The sequence below is a fragment of the Myotis yumanensis genome, unplaced genomic scaffold (assembly GCF_028538775.1).
Source record: "Myotis yumanensis isolate MYYU_CA2020_CCGP unplaced genomic scaffold, mMyoYum1.0.hap1 SCAF_5, whole genome shotgun sequence".
Classification (NCBI taxonomy): domain Eukaryota; kingdom Metazoa; phylum Chordata; class Mammalia; order Chiroptera; family Vespertilionidae; genus Myotis; species Myotis yumanensis.
This window is the reverse complement of record NW_027223756.1, coordinates 33,290,781-33,306,944: the sequence shown is the minus strand read 5'-3', so window position 1 is coordinate 33,306,944 and position 16,164 is coordinate 33,290,781. Positions and strand designations below refer to the sequence as shown.

The 16,164-nt window shown below is 40.2% G+C and overlaps 1 protein-coding gene across 5 annotated transcripts in view; it reads left to right on the top strand.

Moving 5' to 3' along the window:
• The window catches only part of PCBD2 (pterin-4 alpha-carbinolamine dehydratase 2), a 60,646-nt gene that overhangs the window by 13,976 nt on the left and 30,506 nt on the right, over positions 1–16,164 (top strand). The window contains exon 2 of one of the 5 annotated variants that reach the window (XM_070414970.1): positions 15,427–15,528. The exons of the other annotated variants lie outside the window; for them this stretch is intronic. The gene's annotated coding sequence lies outside the window, so the exon portion shown is untranslated. The remainder of the gene's footprint in view (positions 1–15,426; positions 15,529–16,164) is intronic. 5 annotated transcript variants of the gene reach the window in all.

Genomic DNA, 16,164 nt, shown 5'->3' with positions numbered 1-16,164 from the left:
GAGGGCACATTGGATTTGTATATGCTGGTGAGTGAGGGCCCTCAGATTGGTTCAGTGACTAGGCTGAAGACTGGCAGCGCGGGTCCCTGTGCTCTCCCTGGGTTTAGTGTTGCCTCAGGTTTAGACTGTTTGAGAGCCAACTCTTGTCTTTCTGTTTTTCCCCCAACTTGCTTGTTTCTCTCAGCAGCACCACCATCCTCTCAAGCACCCAGACCTGAAACTGAACACTTACCTTGGTCCCCAGTCATCAAGAACTGATCAGTCTTCACTTAGTGTCCTTCTCCAAGACTGTGCTTCTGGTCGGTGTGCACCTCCCCTCCCCCAGAGTAGCTGTAGGAGCTTCCCAATAGCCTTTCACTTCTAGGTCTTGTCAGCCTCCAGAGTCCTGGAAGCTGCTTTGTGGTGACCAAGTGGGTCTCTGCTCAGAAAATCCCAGTTCTTTCTATTTTATCTTACAAAAATCCTCTTCTCAGAGGTTTTCAAAACTGCCCACAATCTGGCCCTAATCCTACCTCTCATTACTTCTCTACGAGAGGCCTCTTTACTGTGTGAGAGATTAAACTGTAAAATACCCCAAAGGTCACCTAGTCCTTTCCCTTACTGAAGAAGTGGGGAACCAAGGCTCAGACAGGGATAGCACAAAGCATTAGTGGCCATATTGGAACTGCAGCCAAGACCCCCAGCATCTCAGTTCAGTTCTTTTCTACCTTTATGCCAGCTGTTCTTCATCTTCCTATGCTCCATCCCCCATCTTTCCACATTCCACCCACTTCTAGCAAGTTTTTCCTGATTCTTATGCACTTTGCACAATTACTGTGGGCTTGGCTCTTGGCTAGACACTGGGCGTGCAGTGGTGAGCAAAGCAGATATTGCCCCCATTTTCATGGTGTTCACAGCATAGTAGGGGAGGGAGAGCTTAAACAAAGAAAACAATCCTATATAATAAAAGCCTAATATGCAAATTGACTGAATGGCAGAATGATCAGTTGCTATGGCACGCACTGACCACCAGGGGGAAGACACTCAATGCAGGAGCTACCCCCAACCCACAGGCCCCAGACCAGCCAAGGCGGGTGCCAGCGGGGGCCCCTCAATCGCCCTGCCAGTCACCCCGGAGAGGGAGGCAACCGGGGGAAGGGGCGGGCCCAACCAGTGGGCAGTGCCAGGCCGACCAAGGCTGGTGCTAGCGGGGGTCCCCCGATCGCTCCGCTGGTCGCCCCACAGGTTGGCCCTGATCACTGGCCAGGCTTAGGGATCCTACCTGTGCACTAATTTCGTGCACCAGGCCTCTAGTGAATATACAATTGCAGTGTGGTAAGTGTCATAAAGGAAAATCCTAATAGCTAATGTTTAAAGAACATTTATGACCCTAGCTGGTTTGGCTCAGTGGATAGAGCCTGTAGACTGAAGGGTCCCAGGTTTGATTCCAGTCGAGGGCACATGCCTGGGTTGCGGGCTCTCTCCCCAGTTGGGGGCGTAAAGGAGGCAGCCAGTCAATGATTCTCTCTCATCATTGATGTTTCTATCTATCCCTCCCTTCCTCTCTGAAATCAATAAAAATATATTTTTAAAAAAGAACATTTATGGGCTAGGCCTGTTGTAAGGATTTTACATGTATTTATTAATTTAATCCTCACAAAATCCTGTCAAGTAGGTAATATTTTCCTCATTTTATAGATGAGAAAACTTGAGTTTTAGATGTAGTGACTTACCCATGGCCTCACTGCTAGGAAGCAGTGGAGTTGGGATTTGACCCCAGGCAATCCCTCTCATTTGTCTGCGTGTGTATGGCCTCTCCAACTAACAACGGGAGGGGAATAATGGGAAGACCAAATTCAGTTTGAGGAGAGCAGGCAGGGAAGGCCTCTCTAAGGAAGCAGTAAGCTGATGCTTTTTGTTTACCTCCGTTGAGGCATTTTATTTGCACGTATGTATTACATCCTAAGAAGAGAATCCTAGAATTTTCTGTCCTGGTGTTTTTTTGCCTTGCTTCTTCCTGGTCCAGGATGCCAGCTGAGGTTGTCAGTAAAATGGGTGGGAGCAGGTTTTTCTGCATTTTTTTCTAGATCTTTGAGTTGCACATCAAATCTGGAGCTGATCACTCTATATTTGTTTAACCTGCCCATGAGGTTCACAACAATGTTCCCAGCTCTGTGATCATCAGTTATTTCAAATTTACCGATGTAACCAGGCTTCATCATCACAATTAGAAACCGGACCTGGTGACATTGGAGCATGGTCTCATAGGAACCTGGTGTGTGCCTGTCCTTTCAGCATTGTTGATGCTCTGAGAGCATCAGTCAGGACATTCATGCACCATCATGGCGGCACAGAAGGGTGGAGGAAGGAGGACAGGAGGGGCAAGCATGCAGTAATGCGGGAAGTGGGCAGGCTGCTGCCAGACTTTCAAAGGATCAATCCCTCCAAAAAAAGACTGCCTAGTGGAAGAAGGCAGATGAAGGATGATGCATTTTCTAAAAAGATCAATCAGAGGGCAGAGTGGAAGTGGAGGGGGCAAAAGTCAGATGTGGAGAATAAACAGTAAGGAGCCTGTTGCATTCATTCAGGTGAGATGTCATCGCTAGGAGGTTGTAGACTGGGACAGTGACAGAGGGGAAGCAAAGAAATATATAGGTTGGAGCTATATTTTGGGGTTTCAACTAGTGGAACCATAGAAAATGCAACTATTAAGAGAAAACCCATTTCTCTAGGGAGGAGTGATGATGGGTTGTGAGGAAGAAGAGCAGGGGTTTGTTACCAATGACTCCCAGATTTAGGACCTGGGGGAACGGGTGGTCGGAAGTGACATTTACTGAACTGGGAAATTGTAGGAGAGGAACAGGATCGGTAGGCAAGGATCAAGATTTCTGGTTTGGACATTGCTGAGTGTGATTTGCTATGAGATAGCTAAATGTGAACTTCAAGAAGGTAGTTTTATGTGTGAGTTAGGAACTCAGAGTAGAGATGTGGGTGTAGATAATTGGGGAGTCATAGATGTGTCTGGAAAATAGCCAACATAATAGATGAGATCACTCAGGCATAAATTGTCCTGTGAGAAGAGAGGAGGACTCAGAATTCAGTTCATTTAGGGGTTGGATATAAAAGGAATTACTGGCAGAAGACTGAGAAAAACTTGTTAGTGAAATGGGAAGAAAATCAGGCCAGTGTTGTATCACAGAGTTCAAAAGAAGATGGTATTTTAAAAAGGGAGGAATCAATTCTGAGACTTCAACTAAGTTGAATACCAAGAGATGAGCACTGGATTAAGCAGCATGGAGGCCATCAGTTAACAGAGCAAGGGTGGTTTGTGTGGTGGAGGTGCAGGCCAGCCTGGAGGAGAAGTGGAGCTCCTATCCTTCTACAGATCCTTATAGCCACAGACTTTAGTCTGTTGTCAGCCTGTGCATTATCTTACTTGTTTATGGTGTTCTTTCAGCCTTGTTTTGATAATGATCCTGTGAACATTAGAGCTGGAAGGGATGAGGCAGCCGAGGTCTAGGGGTGAAGTGGTTTGCTTAAGGTGACAACCAGTGGCAGAATTAGGATGTGGCTAAGTGCAGCTTCGAGCATGCAATAGAGAAATGTGATGACTCACCTGTATTTCTCTCCAGCTAAGATATAAGCTTTTTGAGAGCAGAGACTTGGCTTGCGTTTGTGTATGTCTCCCAAGTACCCAGCCCAGTGTTACCTAGGTGCATTTTTAGTACATGAGGTCCCTTGATTGTGTTCTACTATTTGGTGATACTATTCGATGTCCTTAGCCCTGGGGGACGTAGTGGTTTTCATTTTTTTGTCTCCTACTGGTTACTACCAAAGCCCCTTTTTCAGCAGGGACTTTTCCTCTCATTTCCTTACTCCTAGACACAGATGGTTCCTAATGGTGACCAGCGTATTTGGCCGCTAAGTTGTGTGTGATGGGAGGATCTGTAGTGCAAGGGCAGTGCAATGGCACACTTCCCAGAAGAGCAGCATTGATTGTGTTTTGTTCTGCAGGCAGTTTTGAAGTATCAGAGAAATGAGCCACTTGTGGCATCTCTAGTAAATTGCCTCCAATGATGAGAGCCTGAGATTGGCACTTACTCAGTAGTTTGCCTTCACAGCTTTAGCTACCCACAAGCAGTTTTTTTGTTTTTGTTTTTAAAGAATCTTGGTGTCCTGAGGGCCCACAGCAGAGTCTTCCAAGACTCCACACAGTATCATACTGGGAGACTGCTACAGGCCTTGTCGATTAGGCACTTGTTTGTTTTAAGACAATTTTTTTCATCTCAGATCCTTTTCCCCCATCCCTTTTCTGCGATAACTGGTCCAGGACTCTTCGATGATTTTTGTTTTGTTTTTAAATCATAACTTGGTTCATTCTAGGTAGTAGGTCTACATTTGGATACATTTTTAAAAATTACTTTTAGAAATTTTGATTTGAAAATGTTGCTTTAAGGTCATTCTGCGTACAAGTAAAAAGTAACTTTTAAAAAAATTCTTTATTGTTTAAAGTATTATGTATGTCTCCTTTTTCCCTCACTGACCTCTCCCCAGCTGTTACCACCCCCAGCACATGCTCTCACCTCCCTACTGTCTGTGTCCATGGGTTATGCTTATATGCATGCATACGAGTTCTTTGGTTGATTTCTTACTGTTCCCCCCCCCCCCCCCCCCCCCCCGCCTTCCCTCTGAGGTTGGACGGTCTGTTTGATGCTTCTATGTCTCTGGATCTATTTTTGTTCATCAGTTTATGTTCGTTATATTCCACAAATGAAATATAACTTGGAAACTTGGACAGATACATGCAAAAAAAAAAATGAAACTAGATCACCAACTTAGACCATACACACAAAAAAAACTCAAAATGGGTAAAGTACTTAAACATAAGATGGGAAACCATAAAAATCTTAGAAGAATCCATAGGCAGCAAAATACCAGACATATGTCGAAGCAATACCTTTACTGATACAGCTCTGGGGGCGGGGCAGTAAGAGATCATGTGATATTTATCTTTCTCTGAATGGCTTATTTCGCTTAGCATAATGCTCACCAGGTCCATCCATGCTGTTGCAAATGATAAGAGTTCCTTTTTACAGCAGCATAGTATTCCATTGTGTAGATGTACAAGTTTTTTAATCCACTCATCTGCTGATGGGCACTTAGGCTATTTTCAGATCTTAGCTATTGTAAATTATGCTGCTATGAACATAGGGGTGCATATATCCTTTCTGATTGGTGTTTCTGATTTCTTGGGATATATTCCTAGAAGTGGGATTACTGGGTCAGATGGGAGTTCCATTTTTAAATTTTTAAGGACACTTCATACTGTTTTCCACAGTGGCTGCACCATTCTGCATTCCCACCAGCAGTGCACGGGGGTTCTTTTTTCTCCGCATCCTCACCAGCACTTGTCGTTTGTTGATTTGTTGATGATAGCCATTCTGACAGGTGTGAGATGGTACCTAATTGTCGTTTTGATTTGCATCTCTCGGATGATTAGTGACTTTGAGCATGTTTTCATATGTCTCTTGGCCTCTGTAGGTCCTCTTTCGAAAAGTGTCTATTAGGTCTTTTGCCCATTTTTTGATTGGATTGTTTATCTTCTTTTTGTTAAGTTGTATGAGTTCCCTATAAATTTTGGAGATTAAACCCTTATCGCATATAACATTGGTAAATATGTTCTCCCATGCAGTGGGCTTTCTTGTTGTTTTGTTGATTTTTTTTTTTTTTTGCTGTGCAGAAGCCTTTTATTTTGATGTAGTCCCAATTTTTTTTTTCCTCCTTAGTTTCCATTGTCCTAGGAGCTGTATCAGTAAAGATATTGCTTCGACATATGTCTGATATTTTGCTGCCTATGGATCCTTCTAAGATTTTTATGGTTTCCCATCTTATGTTTAAGTACTTTACCCATTTTGGGTTTTTTTGTGTGTGTATGGTCTAAGTTGGTGATCTAGTTTCATTTTTTTTTTTTGTAAGTATCTGTCCAAGTTTCCCAGCACCATTTATTAAAGAGACTGTATTGACTCCATTGTATGCTCTTGCCTCCTTTGTCAAATATTAATTGAGCATAATGGCTTGGGTCAATTTCTGGGTTCTCTGTTCTGTTCCATTGGTCTATATGTCTGTTCTTGTGCTAGTACCAGGCAGTTTTGAGAACAGTGGCTTTGTAATATAGTTTGATATCTGGTATTTTGATCCCTCCAACTTTGTTCTTCTGTACAAGTAACTTTTTAAAAAAAATATATATTTTATTGGTTTTTTACAGAGAGGAAGGGAGAGGAATAGAGAGTTAGAAACATCGATGAGAGAGAAACATCGACCAGCTGCCTCCTGCACATCCCCTACTGGGGATGTGCCCACAACCAAGGTACATGCCCCTGACTGGAATCGAACCCAGGACCCTTCAGTCCGCAGGCCGACGCTCTATCCGTTGAGCCAAACCAGTTAGGGCTGTACAAGTAACTCTTAATGTTGTAACCAAATCAGTTTACTTCATGAGTGTTTGGAGAGTCACAAGGTATTTTTTGAATTGATGAGTGAGTGTCTAATAGGCATTAATAGCTTTTTGTTAGCTGACCTATGAAACAACAGAAGCCTTGCAAGGTTAGGGGTTAGTAACCCCATTTTGCTGATGGTGGAAATGGAGGGAGGTTAAGGAACCTTCTCAGACTTACAGAAGAAGCAGGCAGTGGCCATCCTTCCAAGGCCAGGCTTCCTATCCAAAGACCACAACTCCTCTTCTCTAACCCAAATCTGTATTTTAAAAGGCTGTGAATACTTCAGGATGTGGATTGCAGTTGTTTTTGCAATGTCCTAACCCTTTGAATGAATAACTCTGTGTTCAAAATTAAGTCTGTTTCTTTGTTATGTTTAGAAAAAAATGTTTATTTTGGAGATCTTAAAGGGGGCTATGTGTTCTTTGCATATCTTGAAGAAAAGGGTAGCCAGCTACTGATAGGAATTGACTTGTAAATTGCTACGTCTTTTCTTCCCCATGCCCTGCCTTGAAAGCATTCGTTTATACTACTTGGTTGATCAATTATTTGTCCTACATTGATTACAGATTAGAATTCAGCCTCTATCTAGAATGGAAAGTCACTACTAGGTAGGTCTGCAGAGACCAGCTGGAAACTTTAATCTGTGAGTCAGAACTCTACAGAGAGAAGATAAACTTGTCCTATATTGAGAGACCCCAGCTTCCTGGGCTACTGACCATACAGCTGGGGATACAGATGTGTGAAAGAGAGGGCCATTGTAATTCTGAGTGTCTTAAAGTATGATTTTGGTATGTGAGCTTAAGAATGAGTCTTCTCCATCCTCCTAGTTGTTTAAAACTGCAAGCTTTAAATAGAAGGGTTTTAACATTTATGGATTACTCATGCAGCACAGAGATCAGCCAGGCCTCTCAGTCTTACAGGAATGACATCACTGTGTTACATTTATATGGTATGTTTAGCTTGTTAATAAATATAATGTGTTTTTTTTTCTGATTGCTTTATATGTTTTATAATATGGAAAACAGAAAAGTCCAAAAAAGAAAAGTATACCTGTAATCTCTCTGCTTACTTAAAAATAATACGTGTGAATATGTATTTTGTGATTATACATGTAATTATATATTTGGGGTCATATCATAGATGTCTTTTGCTCAGTTACTTTTTCGCATAATGTATGTTGAACATTTTCCCATCAGTAGAATATTTTACTTCATGATTTTTAATGGTGGGATATACAAGGTGTCCCCCCAAAAATGTATACACACTTTAACAGCTGATAGCTCAGTTTTGAAGAGGAAATGTATTTTAATAAACACTGCTTTTAAATTATTCAAAGTGTGTGTATACATTTTTTGGACACCCTCTATTCCATTTGGACACCTGTATTCTATTTAATGGAAAGGTCATATTTAACTTAGCCAATATCCTTCCACAGTAACTAACAGATGAAGCTTTATGAACCCACCTTTTTAAAAAATATGTGTATTGATTTCAGAGAGGAAGGGAGAGGGAGAGAGAGAGAGAGGGATAGAAACATCAGTGATGAGAGAGAATCATTGATTGGCTGCCTCCTGCACGTCCTGCACTGGGGATCGAGCCTGCAACCCGGGCATGTGCCTGACCAAGAATTGAATGGTGAAGTCCTGGTTCACAAATCGATACTCAACCACTGAGCCACACCAGCTGCGCCAGTCCACCTTTTCTAAATGCTCCGGGTAAATGCTGTTGGTTATCACAGAGGGAGTCACACCAGCTTCTTCTTGCTAAAGACACTCAGGATCTTGATGCCCATTGAAATCAGACATAGATCCAGTTACTTGTTTAAAAACAATGTAAATAGAAATCGCTGCCTAGATTTATTTGTTGAAGTTAAAAAAAATCAAGCCCTTCCAGTTACTTGAGGTCAGAAGGAAAATGGTACATTATAGGGCTTTGTAGCTACTATTCTTATAGCTTATTACGGTCGTGTAGGGAATAGTTTCATAGAAATGTTTCTCTTTTAGAGTTTTTTTTTTTTTTCAGATAAAGAAATCTGGTTTAATTTGGGAAGAGTTACTTCATAGGAAATTAAATCTTTGTAAATCCTTGATCACATTTCCACACTTGCCAGTTCTCTGGCAAATGATGGCTTACGAATGGTTCAGGAAGGGTTTCCTAAAAGGAAACACTTTTGTGTTTTATACATATTTTTATCTTTTTATTTTTGAATTGGATAGGTAAGAGAAACTTGTATTTTCTTTTTGTATTTGTCTCTGGGTGATATTGCTGGTTCTAAAACTCTGAATGCTAAATTACCTGTAGTGATTTAAAAAAATTTCACTCTGTGAGAATGTTATCTTGGATGTGATGAATGACTCCAAAGAACTTTAAAAACAGAGCCAGTGATGTGGCCCGGTGCTGGAGAGTTGCTGCTGCTTGGAGACCAGTAATTGTTACGTCTTGGTTTGGTATGCTTGATGGTGTCTAATCTTGTCGTGTGCTTGGGAACCATGAAAGAATTTTCTTTTCAAGTCTTAGTGCATCATTTTTTCCAACTTGATCAAAGGTCGGAAAACTAGTATTATATATATACCCAGGGTATTCGTAACTGTCTTACATTCTTAATCTTTTGGATATTTGTTTGAAATATATCTACGCCTCTTAAATATTGAAAGCATAATATCCTTTAATCTACAACTGCAGAGTTAAAATAAATTTTATATGAAATATTTAGTTGTGGACCACATCTTCAGCTCTTTATATGCCACAGTGGTCTTGTTTCCCCCCCTCTTCCATTGTCTGATATTGAGGTCATTTTCAGTCCTCTGAGAAATTCTATTCCCAGCCAGATGCGGCTCATATATTAAAAGTAGCACCTGTGGCTAATATCACAGCAGCTTACCATAAATTTACATGGTAACTAGGATTATATCTGTCAAGACTGTTAAAAAAATCTAGATTTAATTTGATTTCCAGTATTGTAGAAGCTATCCAACATTTTGCTTCATAACTATATTTTAAAAGTTAAAAATCACTCCATTGTTAAGTTTTATAGCACTCCTAGTGCCCATTAAGTTGATTTGTTCAATGGAGGTCAGGGTAAAGCAACTTGGCTACATTAAGATCGGAAACCAACCCATTTGTGACAAATTTAGTCCTTTTGTGTGAATCTTCTCAACGTCTCTGCACTGATTGGATTCAGGTGTAGCTTATGTCAGTAGCATTTAACCTCAAAAGAATGAGCAATGTGATTGGGTTGTTGTAAATTATGGAGCATTTTGCCTTTGCTTGTTTAAGCCTGTTGACTGTGCTGCCCATGCCTGACTGTTCCACTGCATCTGCATATAAAAGAATAGTTGGTATTAAAGACATCTTGGAAAATTGGGGTATGTGCTCTCATCCCTTCTCTCCTTTATGTGACTCTTCCTAAACTGTTTTATTCTCCATTATCCTTGGAGTCATCTCCCACATGTTATGATTTGCACACCTGCAGTTATAAAATTATTTCGGGGTGTCGTTATATCATGTTGTTCACCAGCTTTCCAGCATTTATGAATATAATAATGATTCATCGTAAATCAAGATAATTTACAAGTTACAGGGAATCTGTTCCTACAAATAAGAATTGAATGATGAATTTCTTTGGTGTCCTCCCATTTGAACATCGGTCCTTAAAAAGAAACTGGTAACATATTTGTGAAAAGTAACTTACAGTCCAGAACTGAATTTAAGTATAAGTTCAACCTTCAGGACATTTAATATTTTAAGACATGTAAACAAATATAAGCCAACTAAAAAGTAAGCAATATCTTTTTCATAATCAGTAGTTGTAACTGCCTTAGCAATAATCTTATTCGTGAGAGAGAAAATCATAAGTGTTGGCACTGAGGGTAGGACAGCATGCAGTGTCTTAGCGCGGGGCCCATGACCCTTAGTGGGCATATCTGCTTTAAGGTGGAACTCAGTGTGGAGGCACTTTCTCTCTGTTGACCATCTTTTTGGATTTAAGTTCATAAGCTTCTTTGAGCCCGAGGCTCACCAAGGAAGTGGAACGGTAGCCAAGAATTACTATGTTGAAAGGGTTGTGGTGACGGAAAAAACGATTAGGAGTGAGGCCAAAATGAATAGTTATATGTACTTAGTGTGTTACCAGGTGTAATTAATCACTTAACTGTATAAGAAAATACCTATTAATGACCAATTTGGAGCCTTGTGAAATATTTTTTTGGTGAATTATGACATCTCTTTTGCATTTGTGTACATAGGATAAATTCAGCTCCTGGGGAACATAGGTGTCCTACTGTGAATCTATTGCAGTTTCTACTCTATGGATGTGCCCAGCACCAGCCTCTCAGAGCCTTTCTCTCTTTTTTAAAAAAAAATTATTTTTATTGTTGAAAGTATTACAGATGTCTCCCCCTCTCCCTTTTTTTTGGTTAACCCTCACCCTAGGATATTTTTTCTATTGATTTTTAGAGAGAGTGAAAGGAAGGGGGAGAGACAGAGAGAGAGAAACATCAATTGGTTGCCTCCTGTACACGCCCCAACCAGGGCTAAGGACTGAGTCTGCAGCTGAGGTACATGTCCTTGACTGGAATGGAACCCGCCAACCTTCAGTCTGCCGGCCGAAGCTCTAATCACTGAGCCAAACCGGCTAGGGCCAGGTGTCCCCTTTCTGGTTGATTTCTTACCTCCCCTGCCCCCCCCCCCCCCCCCCCCCCCCCGCTTCCCTATGAGGATCCTCAGTCTGTTCTATGCTTCCATGTCTCTGGATCTATTTTGTCTGTCAGTTTATTTTGTTCATTAGATTCCACATATAAGTGAGAACATGTGATACTTGTCTTTCTCTGACTGACTTATTTCACTTAGTATAATACTCATCAAAGGGTAAGAGATCCTTTTTTATAGCTGCATAGTATTCCATAGTGTAAATGTACCACATTTTTTTTTAAACCATTCATCTACCGATTGGCACTTGGGCTGTTTCTAGCCTTTCTTGATTGCTTCATCCTCTACCTCCTTTACTTCTTCTTTTTTTTTTTTATTAATATATTTTATTGATTTTTTTACAGAGAGGAAGGGAGAGGGATAGAGAGCCAGAAACATCGATGAGAGAGAAACATCAATCAGCTGCCTCCTGTACACCCCCCACTGGGGATGTGCCTGCAACCAAGGTACATGCCCTTGACCGGAATCGAACCCAGGACCCTTTAGTCCACAGGCTGACGCTCTATCCACTGAGCCAAACCGGTCAGGGCCCTCCTTTACGTCTTACCTGGTCTTCATGGATGACCTTTCTGCCCTCTCCCACTACATTATAAGCTCCTTGAGCAGCAGAGATTGTGTGCCAGGGCCTGGAGCCCAGGAAGAGCAGCAGATTGGTAAATGAATCCCATACTTTCAAAAACAGACAATTAGGAAGATTCTGAATCTTCCAAATACATTAAAGGTTTCAGATCCTTTATAGTATGGAAAACAGAAACATAAGAAATTGATAATTTGTTTTGCTGATTATCACAGATTCTTCTCAGTCTTTCATTCCATTTGTTAGCTCATGTGTGATTTTGTTTCTAAGGGTGTCAGTTGACATTCTGAAGGGAATAGGAATCATGAGTTTGCTGGTGATGAGGCTATCCTTGCCATGTAAGCATCTTCATGATCCCTGGATTTAGCCTCCACAGGGCCAAGGAGCTGCACCTGTCCAATGGCCAAAGACACAACCTTAGAAGGATGATTTTGAGAACAGAAATAAGACTTAGTTTTTTAAGACTTATTTTAGAAGACCTACTCATTTCCAGAGAAATAGTATTTCTCCTCAACTCAGAAATGTGTTAACCCTAAAATAATCATTGACTTGAAGTACCTACTACCAGCTTTTATCACTCATTAATGCCATATTACCTTAACTGGTTTAGATATAGGGGAAATTGTTACTTTAAAGCCAAACGGACCAATTTTATAGCACTAAATATGTATAAAGTATTTTTATATTCATTTGCTTATAAGGTAACATTTAGCTTGGTTCTTTCATAAGTAACATCTTGCTGAAAAATGGAAACTGATATTAACTGACTTTTAATTTAGATTTTGTATTAAGCCATGTAACATAGTATTATGTAATTGGTTTTTCAGATTATGGTATTTGAGTAAAGTATGTATTTCTTCTAATGAAATCCTCATTTGGCTATTATAGTTGCTATTGGATAAACATACATTAATTTTACATGAAAAACATTCATTATATCAACACACATTTATTTTTTAAATGCATGCAACTTTTCCTTCATTAAATTATTAAAACAAGTTTTGAAAAAGGAGATATATGTAATACTTTCAACAATAAAGAATTTCAATTAAAAAAACAAGTTTTATTTAAAAAATAAGAAACTTATAATGAGACCATGTCATAACTCTAAGACTGCATTTATTCTGGACTGTAATTAAGAATGGGTTCTGCTGGCAAATGTTGGGAAGAGGCAGAGAAGAAAGTTACAATACATTGCCTATTTACAAATTAACCATTACCTGCCAAAAGCACATCAGACCCAACAACGGACATCCGCTAATCCAGTGGTTAGCCGTTCCGGGCTCTAATGCACACTGTTTTACACGTTAACGGTTTTGAAGTTCTAGCCAAAGCTGACCTTTCACATGTGCTCCTTTCACAGTAGGAATCTCCACTCACTGCTTCCTGTCAGAATGGATTATGGTGACACAGCCCAGGGCTCACTTTGGCTGCAATTAAGTTTTTGATCAGAATTATTTTGTTCACAAACAATCACATTTGTTAAAATGTTACATCTGCCCTGAAAGCCACTGGCAGCCTCTCAGTTTATCAGTGTGATGTGAGTTTAATTCTTCATTTGTTTTTCATAAAATGGTAAACCATCTTATATATGTTATTTAATATTTTTCTTTTGCTGGTTTCTGCCTTTCATTTCTTTGGGTTTGGAAGGAAACTATGTCTCAAAAGTAGTACGAATCTGAGTACGAATCTACTCATAGACTTTGGGAATTTGAATGGAATGGTTTTCAGTGCAGAAACAAAATTATCCAGTTGAGCCAAGACGCAAATATTTTCAAAAATTGTTAGTGGTGGTTCTGTTTCTCACACAAGGAAACGTTTTAGCTTTGTGAGTATGGGGGTTCGAGGTTTGGTTTTTGGTCTGCAGTTCCTGTAGTCTCCATGCCTACGATGCTGCTGTTTTTCAGTATTTATCGTAATGCATGTCTCAGGATCCATCACTATTGCCATTGACTTTGGGTACCAGAACTGAAACCAGCAACGGCTTTATTAGCCTTGCCTTTCATGGTTCTTTGACTAGCTTTTAAAAGTCATTTTCTCACTAAGAAATGGCAGCAGAAATATACTAAAATAGCTTTGTGGCTGACTAACCATTTTGTTTATAATATGGTGTGGGGATCAGTGGGACTTTGGAGTTTTGTAACCGATTTCCACTATCTGTCGAGTGCCATCACACTTTTGTGAACCCTCTGACTTTGGAGAAGAAGAGACTGTTGACATGGTTGTGTTGTGTGTTGGGGGATACTTTGGGAGCATAAGATTAGAATTTGACAAAATAGAAATGAACCTTTGGCTTAATTTTGTGTGAGAGTAGAGGCTGGGAGGATGGTGCTGAGGTAGTGCTAGGGTTTAGGAGGGAAGGAGTACAGTTAGGAGGTTGTGAAGTTAGGAATGCTTGAATGCTGTCTGAAATTCAAGCATTAAGTATAGAAATTTTAATTTTATATATATATATATATATATATATATATATATATATATATTGCTATTAAATTTATTACCACCTTTTAAAAAATTACATTAAAACCCAAACCATTTCCCATTTATTTTGAAGTAATCAAAATCAGTTATTGCTAACTCACAGAATTACAAGTGGCACAAGAAAGGTGCCACACCAAAAAAATCTCTTTGTTTAGCTATAATTTTTAAGCTATTTTAGTAAAGTAGGGCTTACCTGTACTTCTAAAATCCAAAGGCTTTCCTTAAATGAATAATATAAATACTGTCTATATTAATTTAACCTCCATTTTCTCTATTGTCAGATTTGTGAGCAGATTTAAAAATAATTAAATCCATTACTGTAACTTTTTAGCCTTTAAAAATATTATATTTGGAATATACCTAACCATATTTACCATTTAAAGGAAATATATTTAAAGAAAATACTGAATAGTATTGAATTTTGAGAGAAAACACCAACCTGAAACCTTCTAAAGGTGGGTATGTGTGAGTTTCTTGTAGCTGTCATTATTCAGTACTACCCTGCCTTGTTAGAAAGTGATACATACACAGAACGTGGCTGGACAGAATTTGTATCTTTATTACAAGTTTGTGTTAATGTAGTTGTTGATTTTCTTATATTCAGATTTTATTGTTTTTTTGAGTTTGAAATTTTTAGAACTTTGTACTCGTAACCTGTTATGCTCATGTAATATGTATGGGACATCTCCTGGGTTATAGGAGCCTCCAGCATTGCTGAAGCAAGTTTTACTGAAATCTGAGGCAGTCAGGAGAAAGAGTGACTCAGAATGCCCCAGACTGTGCAAAAAATCAGAGACCACTAAAATCCTGTGCAGCACCTACCATGTGTGGACACAATCTCCAGGCCTAAAACCGTCAATGTGTCTAAGGAAGGCAACAGATGAAACACATATGAAGGTTCAAAGGTGCTTTCCGAAAGGCTGAGACTGACATTTGTGACTTGGGGTCTGCTCTTAACAATATGTGAAACTGAAAGATAAATCGGACACTTAACTACCTTAAAGTTTTACTGAGCTTGTAAAAACACTTCTGAGGTCCTAAATAGGTCATTGATGCCAGACAGGGCTCTAGCTTCTTCCCTAACTACCAGGAAAATCAAAACCCTCACTTTTAAACAGTCTGATTGCTGGCTAAGGGAGACCCGTCTGTGCTATGAGAATAATCTTCTTCTTTTTCAATCACCAGGGAATACAGCACTTATCTCTGTGCTGGTCATCAAGTCACACAGTGGGAGGAACCCTGCTGTCATTGAGGAAGCCAAGGCTGAAAGAAGAGTAACTATGCAGGGTAGGAGTGCTAGGCCTGTACATCAAATACACTCTCCCTTCTCAGTCTTTCTGTATCACAGGACTATTTGGACACTTTTCTGTAATATTCTGCATGGCCCCAGAGAGATTTAATGTCAAGGCAGAACACCTCTTTTGTATAGAAAATTAAGACTAAAAATTGTAAGCCAGGGGTTTTTTCTGAGCCAGGGGATTTGCGCCAGGTAACTGCTGCAGCCCCTGCCAGTCCCAGCCCTGTTGGTCTCAGGAAGCATGGCTGTCTAGACCAGCAGTCGCCAACCTTTTGGACCTCACATACCACTAGTGATCTGCAGACCACCGGTTGGCGACTGCTGCTCCAAAGGTTTCCTTAAACCAGCAGTTGCCAACCTTTCGGACCTCATGGACCACCAGTGGTCCGCAGACCACCGGTTGGCGACCGCTGGTCTAGACCATGCTTTCAAAGACACCCCCAATTTATTTCTGACCTCATGCCACTCCCTGTATTCACAGCTTGGCTTATTTTTTGTTTTTAGATTTGCAACTGGTCATAATTCTCAAGGTTGCAATGAAGAATGCATCTCAGACACCAGGGTAGGCATGGCCCCCAATTTGCACTGGGTACTTGAGGAAGCGATTAGGCAGGCTAAAGGGTAAT